We start from the raw sequence: 20,953 nt of genomic DNA, 5'->3' as shown, positions 1-20,953 counted from the left end.
TCGAACCTGCAACGGCCGCGTCGAGGACTCAAGGCCTCCAAACGTAGGTCGCGCTATCCTCTACGCCACCACAGCACGCCCAAGTACTGGTTCAAGTTTCATTGGATTGGTGAAAGGATGAAACCTTTAGTCTAATAAATGCTCTAAGAAAGCTACATTTTTCCAGAGAAAATTTAGAAGAGATTGGGACTTTGGACAGATGAGTCTAATATCTGGACACTGGGACAGAAGAGAAGTTTGGCTTAATCTAAATGCAGCATTTTAGATAAAAAAAACAAACAAACAATCAAAAAACTCAACCAAGTGTGAATACAGACCTAAAAATGTCATGGTTTGGATATACTGTAAAACTGCAGGACCTGGTAAACACACCATCCTAGAGTTTAACATAAACTCTGCAATGTATCACAGAGAATGCTCCAGCGAATCTGAGCCATCTAAAAATAAAATTAAACTAAAGCATAACAACATGACAATGAACCAAACCATACCAGGAAGCTCACCAACACCTGGCTGAGAAAAAAAAATCTAAAGAAACCTGTTAACAATATGTGGACATTTTTAATAGAAAACAAAGACATTTTATGTGTGTGGCTTCATACTAACACGTGCAGGTTGAGTTGTCCCACTAAGTCCTGCTGACAGGGCACTTTTATATAAGAAATGATAGGAGGCAGGAACATAGATCGTCTTACACATCCACACAAACATGCATGTGCTTGTATACATGCACAGTATTTATATATAGATTATTATCCACATTATCTGTTTTTTCTTTGGCCTGCATTGTTTTATCAGGTGCACTAATTTTCATGATCATTATACATCAATACCTGCTCATTTAAAAAGATGATCACTTGCAGAATCAAGAAAAATCACATTTCTTCAAATATTCACACAGCTTTTTCAAAAGCAATTTATATTGATGTCATCTGACTCACTAATGACAATAGTTGTTGATTAAATGGACATATTTGGCTTTCAGTGATCACAGCTGGAAGCACAATGTGTAATAAAGAAAATGGTTCTGAAACTTTCCAATATGGTAACACATGGTGCATGTTTTTGAATAATGACAATCATCTGAAATTACAACTAGCTATCAAGCTGAAATTGGATAAAAATTACCTTGACTTTCAAGAGCTGTTACAGAGGGGAAAATAAGCTAATTTGATTCCTAGAAGTAGGACCAGAAGTCCCGAAGGATTTCTTTGTTCTGTGGTTGAGTTATAAAGAATTAGAATTCAGTCTTAATTAGGCACGGTTCAGACCTTTAATCCCTGCTGGTAATTTGATGTGAAAAGGATCTTGCATATGAGTCACACAATTAGCTATATAGTGATAAAATATTCTTTACATTTAGTGCCTTTTTGCTACATCAACACTGGTAAATTAGGAAGTACTATTTCGTCCTAAACAGTCCTACCCTAATTTAGAAATAAAACTAATTATTTCAAATGTAAACCTAAGATACAGGAAATCTATGGAGTCGCAGAATTGCTTTTTCTTCTTTTTTTTTTTCTAGGCTCTAAATAGTTTTTAAAGTTTTTGACCTGTCGTTGCTGTCAGGTTTACAACTATAACATAACAATCTGTACTGATCCTTAAAAATGGGTATTTATAAACAAATTCAAATAACTTGATATTTCATTGTCCTACAAAGTGCCTGTTAAGGTTTTTTTTTTTGTTTTGTTTTTTTAAATCTGTCTTTTACAGATACAGTGTGGTAGACATGAGATATCTTTTGGTTACTACTGTATTAAAGAGAAAGTCAAAGTGTTTCAGCATAGTACCCACATGTCTAAAACCTAGAACTAAGCCTTTCTAGGTCAAAATAAGTAAATGTTATTTTGAGTTTTTTGCAACTTGACGAACATGATCCCTTGTCTGTTCACCTGCTGTCTTTTCTTAAGTTCTCAATTTCTGTCTATAGGACTTCTGGAATAATTCTGGTTAAAATGTTAGTTACAGGAAAAAATACTTGCCAAACTTTTCTTTTACTGGAATATTTCGCCACTCTATGATGATTAAAAGAGCTGTTTCATGTTTCAGGCACTCTCTTTCCAATATTATTCATTTGTGTAGACCCCAAAATGTCATCTAATTTCTTGAAATGGTAATCATGATTGACATGTTCCCTTCCTAAAAACAACCATCTCCTTACTCTTGATCAAGCCATCTCTTACAACAAAATTGTCCGCCCATTTCTTGATCTCAGTTTCCCACCTAGCACTGTCACCACCTACAAACATGCTCATCGGAGTATTTATACAGATGACAGGACTCCAAATTGTTGTGGACATCTGATGTGTCCAGGGTGAACAGAAACCGTGAGGGTGCAGTGCCCTGCAGTGTACTTATCACTTAAGCAAGTGATCCAGACACAATATGTTTGACCCCAGCTTTCAGTCACAGCTCAGACAAGAGCAAACCGAATTTTAACATTAAAACCAAACAGGACAAAATTGTCCAACACAAAAAAAACAAAGAGACTTCTAAATGTAAGAGGCCTCTGAACTTCTTTGACAAACCATTCCTAACTACAACTTTAAAAAGTCATTAACACACTCCACCATATTATGCCCTGCAATATTCTTCCCAATATTTTTTTATGCATTTGGCTTATGGCATTGAATCCATTTTTGTAAATAAAGTATGCAAACAAAAGTAAGTGAAAAAAAAAAAAAGATTTCAGACAAGAAACACATTTTGTCATTAAATTTTGCATGCTTGACATTCCTAAAAAGATTTGCTTTTTTTCTCCAGACCTCTTTTGTTCTTTAACCAGGAGGAGTAGTTCATCATTAAGGGTCTACAAGAATTAGGACAGTGGAAAAATTGGATTAAATTGACTTGAATATCGATGAGGAATAGAGGTCTATCCTCCTGTGTGATATAATAAATCCCAAGCCAAGCCATTTGACGGTTGCAGCATTTGAAGTAGCACAGGAGGGGGCTGCTTGAAAATCTCCTACTGTGGCAGCTTTCTAAACCATCTCAGCCTGGAACAGAAACTGAATAAATTTTGCTTCTCCCATGGACTCAAGCTTATTATGTTGCTCTCTTGCTATGGTGGCACCAACCAAAAACTGGGAGCATGACCCACTTTTGGGAGTTACCAATAATATGAAGACACATTTCACTTTGGCCTGAAGTCCTACTTACAATGCTGTAAGTACAATGTATGCCTCTGTTAGCTGCAACTTTAGTCAACTCTTTATTTCTTTGTTTAGATTTGGTGCAGTTACTAAGAAATTTGAACCCCCTGGCATCTTCTGGGTCCTCCCAGGCTGCCCTCACACAATTAAGCTCTGCTGAAAGGTTACAGTAATATTAGAAGCTGACAGAGAGTTGCAATGGCGATGTTGTGTTTAGTAAAAACAATACTGGCTGGCCTGTTTGGCGAAAATGTATGGCATTCAAACAAACTGACAGCTGATTCTTGTACTCTGTATTGTTTCCTTGTTAAAATTTGGCATCATTAGAACATATTCCTCTTTGTAAAATCACAAACTAAACTGTAGTTTATAAAAATGTGTGTTAGTGTTCACCACTGATTAGCATTTCATGATAATAACAACAACCAGTGAAGAAGTTGTTCTGCATGGGGTTTCTTACATTGAATTTCAGGCCCTAATTTTAACTGTATCTCAGATCTCTGAGTTTTACCATTTTTCTCTTCTTCTAAAAATCCAAAAGAGCCTAGAAACTGGTTGTCAGCTGTTGCAAAAAAAAAGCATTTGAAAAAATTTTGAAATCATTCTTCTTCATTGAGCTGAGCAAACCACAGAGCAATTCTGAGTTGAATTTTCTAGTGGCGCTTCAGATTGTTCTGGATTGCAGAGGGACTGGCGATGCAATGACATGTCGGAAACCGCTGTGGGTTTTGTGTGCCGGCTCGTCTGGTGTCTGTGTGCACTGTACCTGCACTGTATTTGTGAATATGCAAAAGACAGTCTGTAAAAGCACACATTTTTTTTTTTTTCTCTTACTGAATATACCGCGATTGCCAGTATGTGAAGAACTGTGTCTGTCCTTTGATTCTGTTTGACATATGAAGTAGAGAAGCAAAAATTGACATTGACTGAACAGATTTTATTGTGACTTCTTCGTCCTTGGGGTCCTTCAGAAAAGGTCATGTCTCAAACACACTGATGTGATTTCCATCGCTTTTCGAACAGCCATAGTGTTTGAGACACAACTGGCAACAATTCTTTGATTAAAAGAACAGTGTGTGAGACAGAGAGGGAGAAATGAAGAGACGAAGATGGCGTCTCAGCATGTGATCACACACAGAATCAGAGAACAGCGCGCAAACGCATGGAAGAGGAAAAGCCCCTCTGACCTTCTCGCATCAACAACACCTCTCAAAAAGATTCCAGTTTGAGTTTTACTTACATCTAGATTGCAGTTCACCTCCTTATACAGCCTTTCTTTATTTATGTGGTTCTCAGTGGAAGAATCCTTGAAATTGTTTTTTTCTATAAAAAAAAGTAGAGAATTTACAGCTTATTGAAGTCTAACTAAACATCAAACAGATCAAAATAAAAAACGTTTCTTGCACCTTCAGGATTCTTTTTTATTTTTTTCCCAAATATGTCCTTCTTAATGGTTAAACTAAAATAGTAAATACTCTTTAGTTTAGTTGTTTAATCATGTCTGCAAAACCAAGATTTAAATCTTGAATATTTGAAATTACCAGTCATTTTTTAAAATTGTACATTTAGAGTTTCATCTAATGATATTAAAATATAAAGTTAAAATAAAATGACGTATAAAACTAGATAGCATCTCATCCATGTAAGGTTTTGAACTATAATGCCATGGTGTAAAAAAACATCAGTAATCTATAATATCTCTTGTATATATATTATTTATACTCATATATATAATTTTTTTGTTTGTTTTGTTTTGCCTCCACCAGTCATCACAGTTATGATTGCTGCACTTCATTCAGACTCTGACCCATTTTCCCAGCAGTCTGTTTTGGTACTCAAAAATACACTCATCATTATTCAAATTCATTTACAACTGTGAATACAGTCAATCTATGCAAATGTATTAATCTCAGAGACACAGTGCAGCATCCTAGATAAGTGGAACTTGTGTTTAATGCGCAGCTTGTATGTAAGTGCGGCTACAGAATGAAGTCTGACTTTGAAAAACTGGTAAAATGCTGTCCCCAGATTAAAAATAGCCTTGATTTAGATTTGAGTTATAATGCTACAGTTTCTATATTTGCAAGTTTTCCAAAATTTCCTTGAGATAAACAGATATTTATCCACAAAGAACCCCAAAACGTCTTTATCTAACCAGAGTACATTGTTAAAATAATTAGTCTTGATTAACCACAAATGTGTTCACTGCACTGTGCAGGTTATCTGTTCTCCACCACACCAACACAGACTTCACAAAATGTCCTCCATAAGCAGGAACGCACAGTTCAAAGTGTGCTGAAAACATACTAGATTTGAGTACAACAAAGAGATGTGAAATTCTACTGCTTGTGCTTTCCGGCTGTATTTGCTACGGTAACTGGTTTGCAAATGGAACAACATTTAGTCAAACAAAAGTCGGTGGATGAGAATGAAGAAAAGATGAAGCAAAACCGAGAGAACGTAGACAAAAGAGCAGGTCAACAGAGCGCTCTCCTGTGCTCTGACTTAAAAGAGATAGAGACCCAGTGGGGACCTGGATCGAAGAGAGCGCTGAGAGAAAGCTTGTGTATTCAATTATGCATGTGTCTCAGAGTAAGAGGTAAATTTGTATTTATTTGTTAATACAACTAGTAAAGCAGCGTTTGCACATGTGTGATTTTTCTTTCTGGGTGAGGTGTCTCCTCTCAGTGTGCAGTTTCAACATCACACCCCTCTTTCAATCTATAATCCTTCTCTCCCCAGGCATTTCACTCTCTTGCAACTCACCGCCATGCTGAGATAAAGTTATCCCACTGCACCCACTATCATTTCTGCCCATCCGTGTGTATATAAGATGCAGCTTTTCCAAAACGTCAACCTTTGTTGTTGCAGTCTGTTCAGACAAACTGCATGTAAAATACACCACTGTAATGATTTAAAGCAACAACAAACACCTTGATTTTAATGGAAACTAATTGATGTTAATTGATCTCCTTTAAACATAGAAGCTTTTTAATTGCTCAGAAAGCTATTGGGAAATATATTCTGGCTGTGAACATGGATGTACTGCTTTAGATATGGCTTGAAGCAGAAAAGTAGCCTTTTATATTTGGGGCCTTTTAAAAATGTTCAATGTTTTCACCTTTTGTCACATTGCAAATAAATTGTAAATGTTTTGTTATGACCAAAGAAGCATAAAACTATTTTTATTAGACTTTTATGGAACAGATAAAAGCAATGCAGTGAATAAATGTTTTTTTTCTTTTAGTATTTTTCTACTAAAAGAAAATAAGTGTGATCTGAATTGAGTCCCCTTTTATTCTTTTATTCTTTCTTCCATCAATATAATTGTTGGAAGAATTAAATTTCATATAAAGGGAACATTAATGAAAAAAGCAGAGGCCAAGGGACACAGGAGGGGAAAAGTAGCAGAGATGTTTAAAAAATAGGGTTAGGTATCTGAAACAATATTCCAACATTTCAACATCTCACAGAGCTCTACTTAGCCCAGAATTTGGACAGATTATGGCATAACTGCAAACATATTGAAACATTGCAATGCACCTAAACAGAGACGTTTAAGCCAAAAGGGCTAGTGGTTACTCTGGAGGAGATGCATAAATCCTCAGCTAAAGTAAGAGAGTCTGTTGACTCATGCTCTACAAAAATCTGACCTGAACACCATTTGACAAAAGGTGTTCTTCTTGCCATTTGACAAATGTGAGAAGAACATCACCTTTGCCAAAGAAAGACATAAGAAGTTCCAATTATGTAGGAAGAAAGCGCTCTAATTGGATGATACTACAGCTTAACGTTTTTTGCCTGCATACAAAAACGAAAACACTGTGAACCAAGGTGTTGGCATCTTTATGATGATAGAAAGCTTTTCTTTAGCAAAGAAATCAATCTGAATGAAACAAATACAGGTCAAGAAAACCTCTGAATCCCAGGACTTACTGTGCAAGATTAAATCTTACTCATTTCTTTCACACTGCAAAATATAAAATGCCAGACTCAGCTGTTTATTAGTGTATCAGGTTGGAATTATCCAACAGAGATATCAGTTCAGCAATAAGTGTGAGCAAGGTTTTTGTGTTAATGCATGTTTTATTAGAGCCATACTCTAAAAAGGAGTGGAGACAGCGGTACAGGAGCTCAAGGCTGGAAAAAAACAGGGGTAAAAATCACTCTTCTGCCATAGCAGCAGTCACACTGCATGATTCTTCCAGAATATTTCTGACACTGCTTGATATTTATTGTGACAGCTGATAATCACACAGAGTAAGATCCGCTTTAGAGGCTGCAAAAGACTTGAGACTGGGGCTGAGGTTGACCTTCCAGCAGGACAATGACCCTAAGCATATACTTTGAGATAAAACAGGGTTTTTTTTAGATTAATCCCTTAGCTGTCAAACCCCAAAATAATGAAACCAGGAGGACACCGGTGTCCTCACAACAGTTAAAGGGTTAAAGTATAATGGCTGAGTTAAAGTATAGAACTAATAAATTTAATTGGAAAAAATCTAATTGAAAAATTTGGTAAGTTTTGAAAATTGCTGGTTACATCTATTTTCTGTCTGACTGAAATTGAGTCATTTTTATTAAGAAAGAAGAATTTTCAAATAAATTTTTGGAGAAAAAAAGAAAAAAAACTGGCTGCTGGAACTGCAGAAAAGACAGTTTGACAATATGAACTTTCTATGACTTGGGAAAGTGTAAAAAAATAATCTTTGTCTCTTAATTATCCACTACTTTGTGTTGTTTTATTGTACAAACAAAATACTTTAGTTTGTAATACCATTTCAGTAGAAGTTCAGTGACTGACAGTCAGGAACAAGCCAAATGCTTTAAGCCTGCAGATCACCTGAAAGCAACTAAAGCAGAAGGATGGTAAACTCTTCCTTCATCATCTTCTGCTCTTTCTGTGAGATTTATGTCTATTTAGGTTCTACAAGTGTATTTCGAATGTTCTCCACAAAAGGCATGATCAAAAAATTGCTATGTAGTTGTGGTAAAACTAAAGTTCCCTTTCTTCCCTTGAAAGCTCATCATTGGTTGTGCAACCTGTTACATCATCAAGTTGTATTTAGATTTTTCCACACAAGGCTTTTCATCTTGGCTTCACATTTCACTTGTTCAGTGTGGAATCTGTGGAAGGTTTCTCTTGAGATTACCTAAAAAATATAACCTGTTTAAGACAGTCTTTTCTATTTTGAAATAAAATTAATTATTCTTTAATTTACCACAGCTTTATGTTATATTTTCTACTAAAGTACACTTTATAATAATAATAGCAACTGACAATGTATGTATATATATAGAAAGAGACAGAAAGACAGAGAGACTTTTGTGTTATTTTATACCATAAAAACTAAACAAATAGATCTGACATTTTGCTTCTTGCTGTAAAGATAGCAGCTCTATGTTAGAAGAGTGAAATACACTTTGTGTGTCTTACTCCCCTCAACTGACATCAGAAAATCTAGCGTGCCTATAGTGGTAGAACAGAAATTTTTGAAACAAACAGGAAGCAGCAAAAATTCTCGGATAATATAAACATACTCGACTTTATTAGTCTCAGTGTGTATCAGTACACAGAGCAACAAGAGTAAAGCAGGAGCGACTGCAGTGATGACCAGAGCACCAGCTGATGCAACGTGCACGTCTTACTGTGAAGGAGTAAGACGCGCATTGATTATTGAACTGTTGGATGCGAGTCTCCCTTGATTTTCCAACCAAAAAGGTTTGAAAGAGTTTCTAAAATCTACATCAGCTCAGTGATTCCTAAGAGATTTAACCCACACCCATGTCTCTGATGTACAACTCCATTATCAACTGCTCAAACTTACAGGCTTGTGAAAAATGTAAGCTGAAATGACCTGATCTTAGTATTGTTCCATTTATTCTTCTTTTAAACAATACCTTGTCAGTACCTGCTGAACCTGATTTGTATTTCACTAAAAAAAATGCATACAACTGAATCTTTAGGTGGTGTTTTAAAGTCTTGTGATTTTTGGTTGGATGTTTGTCTTGGAGGCCAGGATTACCCTTTGAATGAAAATATTTTACTTCATTCTGCAAAGGGCTATAATCCCTTTGGAATATATTAGAAAATATTCATCCTTTTTTGTAATGTGCTGCAAGAAATAGCCGTGTTATTTCTGCCTGGAATCTCAACTCTGCCCAACAAACTGGGATAAGGAACGTTTTTTGTCTTCTTATTCTGTCACACTGCTGGGATTCTTGGAATAAAACCCATCTCCTTGGCTGGAAACAGGAATTCATTGCTGACATTTACAATCCTTAAAATATTAATGCTACTTTTCGACAATTAAAAAAAAAAAACACTAAATCATTTTAAAAAAATTATTATTATTTAGGAGGTCTAAATAAAATTTACCTTATAACAAAAAAAGTGCCAATAAAAATTCTGGCCAGAATCAAAGAAGGTGATGAGAAAGAAAGTAAAAGATGAAAATAATGTTCATATTATCATTGACAGCTTTGCAGTAAAATGTAAAGCTACTTGACCTTTTGTTATGGACATAGTGTTGGCAGATAAACAGAAAACAGTCAGACACATTATTTTTCTTGGCAAGAAATTTGAATACTTGCAATTATAATTCCTTTAAATTCAGAGACATTTCTAGACATATTATTAAAATGTTTTTAGGCTTGTCTAACAAAACAAAGGTCAGCTTGCTCATAAATTCCACTGATGTTTCCAAATTGTGAATATGCAGTGTATGATTAAAAAATATCACCGAACAGATTGCAATAAGAGTTCAACCAGGCTCCAAGCTTTCAAACAGCAGAAACTGAACGAACAATAAGCTACAAACAGCAAAACTTCTTAGAGCACAAAAATCTGACATTTTCATCTAAACTGAGAAATCTCTCTGCTTCTGAGGCAGATCTGTGCACATAATGATGGGACGATGATGGGAGCCACAAGAAATATCTCCACCACCAGATCTTATATGGCGCAGAAAAAGAAGCTGCTGCTTCAGTGAGAGCGCTTTCACCTTATGGTGCATGAATATTTTATAACCAAAGAATGGCAAAGATGGCAAAAAACATCAAATGAAATAAAAAACATAGCAACTTTATTCTGGAATGGCAGTCACCAGCTGCCCTGATTTTTATACACTGGTATCAATATCTGGCTTATACAATCAGGAGCTCCACACCATCAGGACAATCCTTAAAAAGCTGCTCGTTTAAATGATAAAGACAGGTGGTGAATAGCAACTAATGCGGTGCTACACATGCAACAGAATGACTGTCTGTCAAGTGTGTCTAAATCTGGAGGAAATCCAGTTCATTCAAATCTTAAACAGCTAAAATTTGATCAGGGTCAGATCACAGAATGATCAAGATCAAAATCCAAAGCAATCAACAGAACATTTGGTTGACGATATCAGCAATATCGTCAACCAAATCATTAAATGGGAAAAATGTTGTTAAAATGTAAAATATGTTTATGACAGCAGATAGAACTGAAGGAATCAGGATTAAAAGTGGCCACACGGACCCAAAATTTTCCATAGACCGTTGCTCGGAAAAATTAGGCAAGTCAGCAAGAGAGAAAGTGAGAGGAAAGAAACATGCCTGCAGGAACAAGAATAGAATTTCTAAGTGGAAGTCTGCAGAGGTTTGCTGTGAATACAAAATGTCACCTGTGCAATTCCAGCTTTTGCTTCTCCCTGTTGAGAAAATTTGATTCAGAGTTAAAAGAATGCCTGGAATTTTTTAAGGTCAAAAAGAAGAAAACAGAAACCTTTTAGCTAAAGCTGAAGCATACAGCAATTGACTAATGAACAGCAGACATTGCGTTCATGTGAGATGCCACAGATTTATTATGTTTACAAAAGCTTTCATGTTCATATGGATGTTGTTGGGCAGTTTGAAAGAGAAGCCTCCTCTTCAATTAGTTCGGCTTCAAATAGTCTGAATACCCCTAAGTCTTTCCCAAACCTCAAGTGTTTGTTCTATCAAGCATTTAAAAGAAAGCATTAGTGTGATACCTTTCTGACTCACCACCATTTAGTCTAAAACCTTACAGATGAACAGAAAACTGGGACCCTTACTACACTGATATTACTACTTTTTAACTCAGTTTGGTTTCCTTTCTTTCTTAGGTGTTGAGTGTCAGGAGCCAAAAATTTACATTTCAAAAAAGTTTTCTGCTTTTATTGTTTTACAGAAAGGCTAAAAGATGGAAGAAAGTCAGGGTCAACGATACTTTTACCTCCTAATCGTAGAATAAGCAGAAAGCTATTACTGCTCTGATTTCCATACAATGCTGCAAAGTAAAAGAAGTAGGCTGTCTGCATATCATCTGCTTCATTGTCTGTGCAAGACGCACTGATGGCTTTTTGTTATTTTTCAAGGAAAAGATCTAAAAGAGCAGAAGGAAAGCTAGCTCATGATGTGTAAGACACCTTGATTTCTTCACACCAGAGAGTTTGCGATATAACAAAGCCTACAGAGGTTTGCCCTAGTTTATCGTTAGATACAGTTGTACAGTCTGTCACACAAATGGTAAATAAGCAGCAGAGGGAGTGCTGATATACACATATGCATTATATTCTCCCCACTGTATATATCTCAGTTTGTCCTGTATGTAGAGAGGCTTATGCACAATAGACATGGAAATTTACTAGAATTCTGGAGTACTGGAGTGAAACGAGGAAAACCGCACATGAAAACCATAATTCACCGTTTCCCTCTCTCTCTCCCTCTCACACACACACGCACACGCACGCACACACACGGTGTGAAGTCAACACGGTGTGTTTTTAGGAATAGTGGTGGAACCTTCAGAGTCCAACCTGCAGCCTTTGAACATTTATAGTAGTATTTTCCTTTAACAAGGAAAATAATCTGACTTATTACTTAAAATGTACAACTGACAGTTCATCACACATTCTGGCATGAATCAACATATCAATGGCAAGTTATTTCCCATCTACACACCTAATATATTGCCTAATTATATGTCTGTTCACAGGTCCAAAAAAGGTCGAGTCTTTTATTGCTGTAAAACAAAACATACACCGGCCTCTGCATGTAAATGAATTCAAAGTTAAACACTTTTTTTAAGTGCTTGTTAAATAAATATGAAGAGAACAAGCAACACAAATTATATGTTCTTACAACCAGGCTGAACTTTTCTAATGCCCACCTTGTTTTCATATATTTTATGTTCTTCCAAACTGTCTTGTCCAACAACTTCACGATTCTAAATTTGGAACAAATATGTGCAAACAAATCCATATAACATACATTTTATATAAATGACAATCTGGTATTTTAAATATGCATTTCTGTTTTAACAACACTAAATGTAATTTATCTTAAGCAAATCAAAGAAATACTGTAAACCAGTAATCAAAAATGCATTCTTAGATAAAAAAGATCCACATGTTTAGAGAATGTGTGACTCTAAAGTCAGATTCTCTCATTGCTAAAAAACATTTCAATGTCATAAACCAGCTTTATATTTATTCTTTTCTTGTGGTTGATTATTCTATCTGAAGAAGAATGTCCTGCTCGTGAGAAGATGCCTTTAGATAAACCCTTCCAAGCGTTGGACAAAGTTAACTGGATATTTAACTAGGTAGGATATCCAGGGAGGTGTTTGCAGCTGTTTCCCTTTTTCTTGTGCTCTGTATTTATTTAAGGATCAGAAGCTAAATTTTGCATCTTGTTAAAAGTGATGACCAGACAGGAATATGAAGTGTGATCATGCCCATGTGCTGTGAGTTGTGTTAAACGTGGACAGATGATGTTAAGGTAGCTCTTTTTCAAGACTGTTGTACCTCAGCTTACTTCTGCGATAATTACAGTGAAGCCAAAATATATATTTTCTAAAACTGCAGGTGGGTTACGGGTTAGGGTAAGATTTTTCCTCTGTTTGTAATGCACCAAATTATGTGAAACATTGTATACTCTTACGCATATTTACAGACTGACATGTTTCCGTTCTCATTTAAAAGTAACACAGAGGAGAAGCTATGGGGTTGAGAGAACATTTAAGAACGTTGGAGAATCCAGAAACCCTGAGGTTCTGCCCAGCAGTGAAATGTTCAGTTTTTCAGCTTAATTCCATTGTTATGTGGCAAACAGGTCAGTAGCCTCCATGTAAATCCATTGCAAATGGTGAGACTGCACATGATGTGGTTCATTTTTTAGTGTTGATAAATATCCAGTCCATAAGCAGAGTGAATTAGATGCAGTTTTTTTTCCGTTTAGCTGCCTACCAAAACATGCCCCTTTTTTTTTTAACAGTTAGTGTTAAATGCAAAGCGAGTTAAGCAAAAATATAAACAAACAGATAATTTATGATGAAATTATTTTTCAAAACTGTCAAAAAATCTTGTTCACATTTCTTATTCATGTATGAATAACCAGATAAATGTCTACATCATGCCATTTCAGCCAGAATTCTGACATGTGGCATTAACCGCCTGGTATTTTGATTGGGTGAGCAAGCAAACCTATCAAGAAGCATTTGGCTTCTTTTATTTGGAGGAAGCATTTTCATTGGTTATCTTGCTGGTTTAGTTACTAAGGTCTTGATGTGGTGGTGGATGAGTGCCTTAAAGGCAAATCCGTTTTGAAATATTTCAAGTTAATGAACTTTTCTTGGCAACACTGAGCAGCCAATAAGTAGTCAGGACTGCAGTGAGATTAAACTCCAGTCTGCTGTCACCTCTTCCAGATAAAAATAGAAAGCCAAATAAGCGAGGCCTGGCCATCGCTGTGCCCAATTCGGTTAATACAAATCTTACAGGAATCCAGTTATGTAATTTGCAGAATTCAGTAAATGTTTTCAACCATTTTATCTTCATACCAATTCTAAAGGGGAAAAACCAAAATTCACAAAATAACCAAACAAATCTTCACGGTTTTAAGAATCAGAACAGAACAAATCTGTTTCATAAAATACATTATCATTATGTGTGGGACAACTTATTGTTCCATGATTTCGACGGTTATGATTAACTTGAAGAAAATTGTACAAACGTCTTGTAGAGATTCAAAAGAGCACTCAAGTAAAATGTCTGAATTTATATGGTACTTTTATAGTCATACCAACACCTCAAAGTGCCAAAGAGTCAACTCAACCATCCTCACAAATGTGGACACGTTCACCCAGCGACTCAGAGGTCAGTGGGCAACACTAGGTGAAATGCCTTGCACAGAAGCACATCAACATTTAGAAACTGGAATCAAACCCACAACTTCTCTTCCAACTGAAGCAGTCAACCCTCCTTACTCTGGTAAGGACAAAGAGACAAACTCACAGTTCAACCCAACGCAGTTCAACCCTCAAACGTGAATGATTCCTGGTAGAAAAACAACTGATAAAACATCCAAATGGAGGTTGCAGAGTATGAGGGCTTTACCAGATGCTTTGTGTCTCTGCACTGCTTGCTTTGTCCAGAAATGAATCCCATTCACCTGCATGACAGAGAATAGAACAGTACAGCACTTTTGAGTAAAAAGTTCAGAAACGTGTATATAAAAACAGAAAATGACAGTAATCAAAAACTGAAAGAAAGCGTCTTCCTCAGTTTTATCCCAGGTGTGAGAAAAGTGAAGATAATAAAAGCAGAATCAATTTTCTGGGTCTACATGCGTTTAAACAGCTGGTGGTGCACCGTAGTTCAAAAAACATCAAAAAAATCAAATAAACAGTGACCGCTAAAAGCTCCGAAGCACTGTACCACATTTATGCATCTGCTTTTTCATATTTATTGTGCCCGGCCTTCAGAAGCCGTCATGATTCCAAGCTCTTCTGAAATGAACGGTCATGGGAAACTCAGTGGGCAACATACCAGCTCCGTAGGGAAACTCAGCTTTGCTGGACCCCCCAAGGTTGGGCAGTGTCTCTCTGTCTCATTCTGTTCCATGGCACTGTGTCATGTTTGGAGCAGCTGGGTTAAGCACCCTGAGGAGGTACGCACCGCTGAGGTAGCAGATACTTAGAAATGTGATGTATAAAGAGGTATGATGTCACAACTCTGTAGATTTTTTTTCCTCTCATATCGCTCACTTACTTAGCTGCTTATGTTCAAGTCATTAACAAAAAGTGTGATTTGAAGCCATTCTAAGAAAACAATATAGATACACATTCGCTCCCCAGAAATGAAGTTCCTTTAAGCATAAATACAGACTAAATACCAAATTAGAGAACAACCTGCTCTATTTCTTCAATCCGAAAACATCTTAGCAGCATCATTATTGCACCATACTTAATTGTCAAGCTCGGTCAATGTTAAAACTAGAATCTGTTTATTTCTCTACTGTAATTCTTTTCCTTGAGGAGTTCCCCATTTTGACCCCCCACAAAGTTAGCTAGTGTCTCTCTGACAAATGTCATTTCATGCCATGGGCTCCCTCCACTCAGCCATTTTGTGTCACAACAGTCAACCCCTGTGGTTCTGCAGCTTTTCCCTGGTCTAGTATTATTCCATGGCGTCCGCTCACACTACAGGGGGCACATTGTGTCCTGGTCACTGAATGAGGCTTGGGGCATTGAACCCCTATGGCTTTTAAATGTCTGCTGTCCAACCCTATCCCATGCCTTTGTCTCTCACATTACATCCAAAGAGGGGGAAAAAAAGCCGCTAAACGATGAATCATCTATCCATCTATCTGAAAGGGTTTGGTGTTTTGCAAATGCATGAGTGGTTTAATCTATCTCAGCCCTGTCGCAGCTTTTAAGATTGCTTGTTTCTTTTAATATTTGTATATTTGTAGCCTGTGAGTTATCAATGCCATGACGATCCCACTGCAATTTCTAACAGGACCCATTTTCCCTTTGATAATTATACATTCAAAATCAGTCCTCCCTGCTTTTTCAGAGAGGAAATTGTTTACATGTCGACAGATTAATAAAGAGAATTATAATATTTTTTGTTTCTTGAGGTTTTTTTTTTTTTTTTCCCAGTCTATACACCAGCCCCAAGAGGGAAAACAAGAGTGCTCCTAAATCTCCCAAATGGCCCCTCCAGCATTCAGTGCTCATTCCTTTTAGTTCTTCAAGATGTTTCACTTGTCATATATAATTAGACTTCTGGTAATAAATTTAGGGGTTTTAACAATTTATTAGACCCCTTTTCACAGGGTGGAAAGGTTTAAAAGAAACATGGTCACTGTTTTTTGTTGAATTATATTTCCATTTTATTTCCTCCCTTAGAAGGTCAAAATTATACATGTAGACCCAAATATAAATACAAACCATTCATTAGTAAGTTTAAGTGAAACCACACAATAAACACATCCTGGAATAACTCTGGTTAGATGTTTGACCACTCCACCTGACAGAAATGGCAACGTTAGTGAAAACTCACTAGCTTCCTTTCACATAGTAACATGTCTTCTATGTCCGGCCACCAAACAGCAGGAGAAGGTTTAAATGTACCCTTAAATTAAATTTGAAGGATAGACTAATATAAAATGTATGTATTTATTGCATTTGCCATAATGGTTTCTGGTGACTTTTATTTTATTTTTTTATTGCAAATACAGTAGACAAGTTGCTCTGTTATGATAACTGCAGCAGACATGTAGATCCACCAGATGTTTGCCAGTTGCTGCTGCCACTAGTCTGAAGGGGCTGTGAGGGAAGATTACTCTTGGGAGGGAATAAAGCTCCAAGAGGGAGCCGTGCCTATGAAGGCGACACATTTCAGAAGTTGGCATTTGAGCGTCCCTAAGCTAATAGGCTAATAACAATAAATGCAAAAATGTGAAATCAAATTTTGTGCGACTGTAGGACCAAAAAAAAACAATCATCTTAAAAAATATAGGGAGGAAAATGGAAAGATATCAGAATGGTCGTCCTATATTTAGAAAAAAACACTCAATGAAAAATCTACCTTTGTCTATTTCATGGTATATTTCAGATGATGTATTCTAACTCACTAAATAACGTACAACCATTTGTTATTAAACATTTTAAGTCATGTTGCAAAAGTAAATAATTATTTTCCAAAAACAACAAACAACTAAAATGTAATATTATTTTTTTGTTTAGAATTGTGATTTTTGTGACAAGTGATTGTATTTTGTTGGCTATTCCACTGTCCTGTGAAGGAGAATGCACATAAAGTTCTCCCTGGGTTTCTCGTGTCATTTAGCAGATTGTCTTTGAGGTGGCCTGTCAGACTTGTGGGTGTTTTTTGTGTTTGCCTGTCATGTATTGTTTTTTGCACATTCCCTTTTTTGTGTTCTGGGCTTTATGAGGTCTTCATCCTCATCTCTGTGACCGGGAGAGCAAACTCAGCAGAATATCCTGAAGGAAGACTCCATTTCTTGAATAAGTGACAGGAAATTAGGCTTGTGGCAGGAAGCAGAAGAAATATGTACATTATTTAAATGCATCTACATCTTCTGAATGAATGACAGTTGCATTTCTAATATATTAGCAGATGTTGGAAAACAAATTAAATTACATTGTCAGCCAGTCTTAATAATTCAGACTATATGAAATTAAATAAAACAATGTCTCATCTGAAAAGCAACAAGGGGAAGCAAACACTTATTCGATATTATCGCTATTTAATCCATCACACTTCTTCCCACAAACCAAAAACAGGTTAATTGAACTGTCTAAAATTCCCTTTAGGTATAAATGTGGGTATAAATGTGTCTATTGTGTCTTTGTGTTGCCTGGTGTTGAACTTGTGACCTTTTCAGGTTGGTCCAGCCATCCACAACCCTGCACAGGTATAGGTTATTTGTACCGGTACAGATAATGTATGGATGGACAGATGAAAATGGAAGTTTTTTCAATGTTCTAATAATGCTCACTGTGAAGCTATTATTAGTAAAGTTGTATAGTTGAGTCTGTGGTTATTCATAGCTTTGGCAAATTTCAATTCATAATTATTTTAACTGAACCACAAAGTTTGTTTTTGATAGGGATCCCTCAAATGATATTGAGTCTGTCTTATTTATATTTTAACCAAAACTGTTGGAAACCATTGAAATCGTTCAATAATCAATGGAAAAGCCTTTATTGGCATTACAACTGTCAAACCCTTCTTTCAGAGAAGCATTTCTCCACTATTAATCTGATGCTACTTGCAATCCATATATGTTGGTCAAATTTATAAATTATGTTGTACACAAATCTTAACAGTTTGCCTGTGTGAATAAATAACTTTACCAAATCAGTTTGAAAACATCTACCTCTTAAAGTTACATAAATAAACCTTTTATTCAGGCTGATAGGGACTCTGCATGTACAGCACTATCTGTCAAAACTGTGGTATAGTGTGTATTTCTGTATTTCAGACATTTCAATTGGTACCAGGTATTTAGGTTAGAGAGGGGAGAGAGATGTGGAAGAGTCTCTTTTTCTCTTTCTTTCTGAGTTAATTGTTATTTTTATTTGCTTAATTCACGTATGTTTGAGTCCAGCTTCATGTTTGCCCTGAAGGAATATTATTTACACTACCCTGAGTTATTTAACAAATGGCTGTTGTGGGCAGGAATCACTGCTTTTTTATTGGCACTGCACAGAGTTTCCCTTGACAACGGTTTTATTACATATTACACACCGCTGGTAATGAAATAGGCTGTCTGATAACAATGTGCATGCATGTTATAGTGGGTGAGGAGGACGTAAACAAAAATGTTGCTGCCATTTCTATCCTCATCCCCAATTATATTTCTGCTTTGTGAAGTGTTTTTCCTAAACAAAACAAAACAAAACAAAAGAAAAACAGCGCTCCCATTTGCATGTCTCCTGCCAAAGCAAACCTAACACAAGACATGTTTTTGAGGCATGCATCAGAGCTGGCCCCAAATCTCTAATAAGAAGACAGGGAAGGCTAACAGCTAATATATCAGTTTATTCCTCTGAGCGAGTGTTAGGAGGAGGTTAGACATCAGGATATCAGTTTGGTTTTAGCTAACAAGGGAGTAGGAGGGTGTCATGACTTCAATATCCTTCAGTCTCCAAGGGTCTGACTTTGCCTTCACTTAATTTCCCTCCCACTCTGTATTTCTTGCTGGAATCTATATGCTTCTTTTTTTAAAGATTCTGTAGAGTTCTGGGATGAAATTGGTTCACATTACTTTACTGTGGCCGCTGCTGATGCTTTTGGCTGAACAGAACATAAAATTAAAAGACAATTAGCATTGTTAATTTAGTCATTTAAAGCTATGTTTTAGTGAACCTTTGAGCGGATGTGACTTCTGTCATTAGATAATTCAGATATAATCCATCTAAAAACGTCACTACAGAATCACAATAAATCCATTTGTAACTCATTTCTGTGGGGTTTTTTTATATCCTGCATATGGCATTATATTTTTATTGGACTTAATGTATTTTTACAGTGAGGACCAGAAAGATGAGGTTTTAGGTGTTAATAAAGTGTGTTGCATTAGTGTCATTCCACAAAAAAAAAAAAAAAAAAAAAAAAAAAAAAAATGTCTAAGCTTGTACAAGCAAAAAGAAAGCACATCCTCATTAAGTTTTCAGATTTTAGATTTCAGGATATAATAATTATATCCTTACCACAACACAGAATATTTAAGCTCCAATATCAGGTGAACGAACAAACATTGATTCTACATTGCTTTTGATATTCAACAAAACCAAGCGATAATGAAAATCAGACACAACACGATTCAAAAGCTTGTAGAACCACTACAAAAGAAAAAAACTGGATCATTTTCCATAAAATTTAAAGAGTTTCTCACATCATTGTGGACACATATTGGCTCACTCTTCTTTCAAATATTGCATTAGTTACCGAGTGTAAATCGGGATTTACTTTCTGTTTCCCATTTCTGTATCTCAGCAGGAGGAACATTGTGTGTTTCATGTTTTTATTCTTTCTACCAACAAATTATTTTGGTAATAACTGCGTTTTGAAATTTTGTTTTGTGCATTCCCTACTTGGTCGAGACAATCTCCCATCCAGAGGTTGGTTTGCGATTCCAAAGACGGAGGGTGGAGTAGTGAAAATACTGTACTGCAAATTTAGAAGATTTTTTCCTTCTCATGTAGTTTTTTTTCCGTTTCTTTGTTTTAATGAAATTGAGGTGACTTTTTGTCATTCCAGGTCACACACGAGGAAAAGCATACCTCCCAACAGGAAATTGTGGAAGCTGTGGACTTGGATGAAAAAATACAGAAAAAGTTTGCTGCCACGGATAAAAATAAATTTTCAAACACAACCATATAACAGTTATATTTTACTAACATGATAATATTGTGCGAACATGTTCATATTTCTGTACAAAAATGATAAATATATTGTATAAACTTGAGTTAACATGAATTATATTGTTTAAATGTTGTATTGTCTCTATGGTGTCAAAATATGGTGTTTATGGTGTCTGCAGTTCTAGGTGTATCGGCATATTGTAATGTTTTGACATATGAGACACAAAGACGTTTAAGAAAATAATGCAAAAGTGAACATGAACAGGGGGCCAAGTGATTCATCAGTGGAACATTTAGGGTCAAATTAATGGTTAAAAATGATCAGTCTTTAACTTTTGATCAATCTTGTCATGGAATCAATGGCAAAATAAACAGCAAATATCCATTAAAACTCCTTCCTACACAACTTTATTTTCATTATTTATTAAAATATTATCTATGAATTTTTTTCACTCTAAAAGAAAATCATTTATATGCCTTCAAAACTTTTTTACTTTACTTTCTTTCTTATCACCACAAGTTTGCACTCTGCCCTTTAGTTTCTGCCTAATTCTTTCCCTAGGTCAAAAATTGCACCTTTAAAAATTTAATCCCTCATTTACATAGCTGTTTAGACCCT

General features: G+C 35.9%; 1 protein-coding gene across 1 annotated transcript in view; it reads right to left on the bottom strand.

Moving 5' to 3' along the window:
- The window catches only part of LOC122829151 (teneurin-3-like), a 314,256-nt gene extending 299,673 nt beyond the window's left edge, over positions 1 to 14,583 (bottom strand). Inside the window, exons 1-2 of the mRNA XM_044113478.1 lie at positions 14,552 to 14,583; positions 4,399 to 4,481 (exon numbers count right to left, since the gene is read on the bottom strand). The gene's annotated coding sequence lies outside the window, so the exon portion shown is untranslated. The remainder of the gene's footprint in view (positions 1 to 4,398; positions 4,482 to 14,551) is intronic.
- Between the last annotated feature and the right edge of the window lie 6,370 nt (positions 14,584 to 20,953).

Source organism: Gambusia affinis, linkage group LG04 (assembly GCF_019740435.1).
Source record: "Gambusia affinis linkage group LG04, SWU_Gaff_1.0, whole genome shotgun sequence".
NCBI classification, from domain to species: domain Eukaryota; kingdom Metazoa; phylum Chordata; class Actinopteri; order Cyprinodontiformes; family Poeciliidae; genus Gambusia; species Gambusia affinis.
This window is presented reverse-complemented; position numbering and strand designations above follow the sequence as displayed.